The sequence below is a fragment of the Coregonus clupeaformis genome, unplaced genomic scaffold (assembly GCF_020615455.1).
Source record: "Coregonus clupeaformis isolate EN_2021a unplaced genomic scaffold, ASM2061545v1 scaf0514, whole genome shotgun sequence".
Lineage (NCBI taxonomy): Eukaryota > Metazoa > Chordata > Actinopteri > Salmoniformes > Salmonidae > Coregonus > Coregonus clupeaformis.
In genome coordinates this window covers 87,501-92,472 of record NW_025533969.1, presented here as the reverse complement: position 1 = coordinate 92,472, position 4,972 = coordinate 87,501, and the positions used below count along the sequence as shown (strand labels likewise).

Sequence of the window (4,972 nt, the reverse complement as noted above, 5' to 3'; positions counted from 1 at the left end):
GGAGGTGGAGGGGTGGAGGGATGGAGGGGTGGAGGGGTGGAGGTGGAGGGTGGAGGGGTGGAGGGTGTAGGGTGGAGATGGAGGGTGGAGGGGTGGAGGGATGGAGGGTGGAGGGGTGGAGGGGTGGAGGGATGGAGGGGTGGAGGGTGGAGGATGGAGGGTGGAGGGATGGAGGGTGGAGGGTGGAGGGTGGAGGGATGGAGGGTGTAGAGATGGAGGGTGGAGGGTGGAGGGATGGAGAGGTGGAGGGGTGGAGGGGTGGAGGGATGGAGGTGGAGGGTGGAGGGGTGGAGGGATGGAGGGTGGAGGGTGGAGGGATGGAGGGGTGGAGGGATGGAGGGTGGAGGGGTGGAGGGGTGGAGGGATGGAGGGTGGAGGGTGGGATGGAGGGATGGAGGGGTGGAGGGATGGAGGGTGGAGGGATGGAGGGATGGAGGGTGGAGGGTGGAGGGATGGAGGGATGAGGGTGGAGGGATGGAGGGATGGAGGGTGGAGGGATGGAGGGGTGGAGGGGTGGAGGGTGGAGGGATGGAGGGATGGAGGGGTGGAGGGTGGAGGGATGGAGGGATAGAGGGATGGAGGGGTGGAGGGATGGAGGGGGTGGAGGGTGGAGGGATGGAGGGATGGAGGGATGGAGGGGTGGAGGGTGGAGGGATGGGAGGGTGGAGGGGATGGAGGGATGTAGGGATGGAGGGGTGGAGGGATTAGAGTTAGGGATTAGAGGGATAGAGGGTGGAGGGGTGGAGGATGGAGGGGTGGAGGGATAGAGGGATGGAGGGTGGAGGGATGGAGGGTGGAGGGTGGAGGGATAGAGTATGGAGGGTGGAGGGATGGAGGGTGGAGGGGAGGGTGGAGGGGATGGAGGGGTGGAGGTGTGTAGAGATGGGAGGTGGAGGGTGGAAGAGGATGGAGGGTGAGGGTGGAGGGATGGAGGGTGGAGGGGTGGAGGGATGGAGGGTGGAGGGTGGAGGGATGGAGGGTGGGGGTGGAGGGGTGGAGGGTGGAGGGTGGAGGGATGGAGGGTGGAGGGTGGAGGGGTGGAGGGTGGAGGGTGAGATATGGAGGGTGGAGGGATGGAGGGTGGAGGGGTGGAGGATGGAGGGATGGAGGGGTGGAGGGATGGAGGATAGAGGGATGGAGGGATGGAGGGATAGAGGGATGGAGGGATAGAGGAGTGGAGGGATAGAGGGATGGAGGGATAGAGGGATGGAGGGATAGAGGGATAGAGGGATGGAGGGATGGAGGGATAGAGGATGGAGGGATGGAGGTGGAGGGGTGGAGGGATAGAGGGATAGAGGGATAGAGGGATGGAGGGTGGAGGGATGGAGGGATGGAGGGATGGAGGGTGGAGGGATGGAGGGATAGAGGGATAGAGGGATAGAGGGATGGAGGGATGGAGGGATGGAGGGTGGAGGGTGGAGGGATAGAGGGATGGAGGGTGGAGGGGTGGAGGGATAGAGGGATAGAGGGATGGAGGGTGGAGGGATAGAGGGGTGGAGGGTGGAGGGATGGAGGTAGAGGTAGAGGGATGGAGGGTGGAGGGGTGGAGGATGGAGGGATAGAGGGTGGAGGGATAGAGGGATGGAGGGGTGGAGGGTGGAGGGATTGAGGGATGGAGGGATAGAGGGATGGAGGGGTGGAGGGATAGAGGGTGGAGGGATAGAGGGATGGAGGGGTGGAGGGATGGAGGGATGGAGGGGTGGAGGATAGAGTGATGGAGGGATGGAGGGTGGAGGGTGGAGGGGTGGAGGTGGAGGGATGGAGGATGGAGGGTGGAGGGTGGAGGGTGGAGGGTGTAGAGATGGAGGGTGGAGGGTGGAGGGATGGAGGGGGTGGAGGGATGGAGGGTGGAGGGTGGAGGGGTGGAGGGTGGAGGGGTGGAGGGATGGAGGTGGAGGGGGTGGAGGTGGAGGGATGGAGGGGTGGAGGGAGGGGTGGAGGGATAGAGGATGGAGGGTAGAGGGAGTGGAGGTGGAGGGATGAGAGGGAAGAGGGATGAGGGAGGGATGGAGGGATAGAGGGATAGAGGGATAGAGGGATGGAGGGATGGAGGGATAGAGGGATAGAGGGGTGGAGGGATAGAGGGATAGAGGGATAGAGGGATGGAGGGATGGAGGGATGGAGGGATAGAGGGATAGAGGGATAGAGGGGTGGAGGGATAGAGGGATAGAGGGATGAGTGGAGGGATAGAGGGATAGAGAGGTGGAGGGATGGAGGGATAGAGGGGTGGAGGGATAGAGGGAAAGGTGGAGGGATGGAGGTGGAGGGATGGAGGGATAGAGGGATAGAGGGTGGAGGGATAGAGGATGGAGGGGGAGGGAAGGTGGAGAGGGGTGGAGGGATGGAGAGATAGAGAGGTGGATGTAAGAAAGGATGGTAGTCAATAGCCTTACAGAAGGCCTGAGGGGAGGAAAGGGAGAATAGTTGCCACATGGTCTACAGTGTGAGCCTGAAAAGTGTGTGTGTGTGTGTGGAGAGAGCTGAAACTAGCCCTCCAGGCTAAACTGAATAAGCCCCCAGGTTGAGTCTCCCGGGTAGGAAACTGGCTAACAGCGTTAGCGAGCCAAGAGCAACCTTCTGGTTCTGTCTTTATGTTTCATTTAGATCTTATTTGATACATGCACACAACGTCAATGGAACTCTTTAGCACGTGAACATGAAGGCCTATATACCCCCTCTAAAGTTTTACATAGAACCACTGGCCGTATTCTAGAACTTATAGTGTTCTACAGTAGAATTATCTGGCCGTATTCTAGAACGTAGTGGAGTCATGTAGCTATCTAATACAGTGGTTCTCAATCCTGGTCCTGGGGACCCATTTCACTTTTTGCCTTAGCACTACACACCTGATTCAAATCATCAAAGCTTGATGATGAGTTGATCATTTTAAAATCAGCTGTGTAGTGCCAAGTCAAAAAAAAAACTACAATGTGCACCCCTTTGGGTCCCCAGGACCAGGGTTGAGAAGCACTGATTGAAGAGATAAGGTGACACTATAAACTATTTAAAACGTGGAATAAAAGGTTTAAAAACAAATCAAAACAGGGTGATAAAAGTGCAATTATTTAAAAATAAATTTTTAAAAATATATATATTCTCGTCAGAACAAGAGAGACAGAAGGTTAAAACTGTTGTTTTGTGTGTTACATTTACTGGGAAGTTTCCCTAAACCATACAGACCCTCTTTAGTGCTAAGATCATTGTACACGTGCTAACCAAATAAAAATGGCCAAACTAATGCCCCGATGTACATAAATACATATAAATTGGGATATTGTAAAGACAACTTTATGGGGTCCCAAAGCACCCTGGAACTTTAACTTTAAAACATTGTTCTTCTCCCCAATAGTACCATAGTAATGGTCCTGTGAACCATACATTCAACACAGAACATTCAACACAGAAAACGTTTAATAAAACTAAAAAAATGTCCCTCACAACCGAAAGAGTCCTATCCCCTCCCCCCAACCTATCGTCAAAAAAATATATATATATATATATATATATACACACACACAATGTATAAATATTCAAAGTTGCTCAGCTGACAATATTACATTAAATCACCACAAAAAAAAGTATGGTAAAATTACTATTTTTTAATTAGAAGTGTTAGAATGTTTATATAAACAATGATGGTGAATATATACGTTGGGGGGGGGGGGTACATTAATGCAAGTTAGACAGGCAGCAAGCCTCAGTGGGGGAGGAGAAGTGAGGAGGGGGGAGGAGAGGAGAGGAAGGGGTGAGGGACAGAAAGAAAGAGGGAAGGAGGGAAGGAGGGATGGAGGGATGAGGGAAGGAGGGAAGGAGGGATGGAGGGGTAGTGGTAGCAGGGGAAGTGTCTGTGAGATGCTCTAGAAGTGAAAGACCTTTTTTTCACTTCTAGAGCATCTCACAGACACTTCCCCTGCTACCACTACCCCTCCATCCCTCCTTCCTCCTCCCCTCCCTCCATCCCTCCTTCTTCCCATCCCCCTCCTTCCCTCCATCCCTCCTTCCCTCATCCCTCCTTCCTCATCCCTCCTTCCCTCCATCCCTCCTTCCTTCCTCCATCCCTCCTTCCTCCATCCTCTCCTCCATCCCTCCTTCCTCCATCCCTCCATCCCTCCATCCCTCCTTCCCTCCATCCCTCCTTCCCTCCTCTCCATCCCTCCATCCCTCCTTCCCTCCTTCCCTCCTTCCCTCCATCCCTCCTTCCCTCCATCCCTCCTTCCCTCCATCCCTCCTTCCTGCCCAGGGGCACCTTTAGTCAGTAGTACTGGTCATGTAAAATGACAACATAGAGACAGATGAATAATAATAACTATAATATATCCACAGAATAGTCTACTCTAGTCCACCGTCCACGTACAGATAACGTCTGCATCCCGAATGTACCCTACACAGTGCACTATTTTTGACCAGAGCCCATATGGAAAAGGGTGAAGGGTTTGGGATTTCAGACCAACATGTGACCAGTTCACAAGGGAAAACCAAACAAGGTGGTAAAGAAATAGATGTAAATAGTACAAGTTTGTTTTCACACAGAAGATAGATGTTATGACATGACTGCTGGTTTCTTCTTGTCACACACACTCACACACACACACACACACACACACACACACACACACACACACACACTCCTGCCTTCTCACTTTCCCTTACAGCGTGTGTGTGTTTGCAGGTAGATGACAGGGAGAAGAATGAATGAAAAGATTGAGTGAGTGAGTGAGTGAGTGAAAGAGGTTGCAGTGGCTTGCCCTTGGTTTGTAGCTGGCAGCAGAGGCTGGTGGGAAAGATGCCCACGTGTCAACTCCATCTTTAATTTAGACCTGGCACCAAGAGAGAGCGACAGAAAGAGAGAGAGGGAGGAGTGAGAGAGAGAGACGGGTGAAGGAATTAGAGCGAGGAAAGGACAGAGGGAAGAGAGAAATAAAGAGGAGGAAATCTCTCTCTCTCTCTCTATGAGAACAGTTTAGAGACCAAA

General features: G+C 53.3%; 1 protein-coding gene across 1 annotated transcript in view; it reads right to left on the bottom strand.

Moving 5' to 3' along the window:
* Positions 1-4,205: 4,205 nt before the first annotated feature.
* Positions 4,206-4,972, bottom strand: part of LOC121554349 (1-phosphatidylinositol 4,5-bisphosphate phosphodiesterase beta-3) — a gene marked incomplete at its 5' end in the record, with an annotated part of 81,449 nt that continues 80,682 nt past the window's right edge. The window contains 1 exon segment of the mRNA XM_045215784.1: positions 4,206-4,972. This exon segment is cut by the window's right edge and continues 1,606 nt beyond it.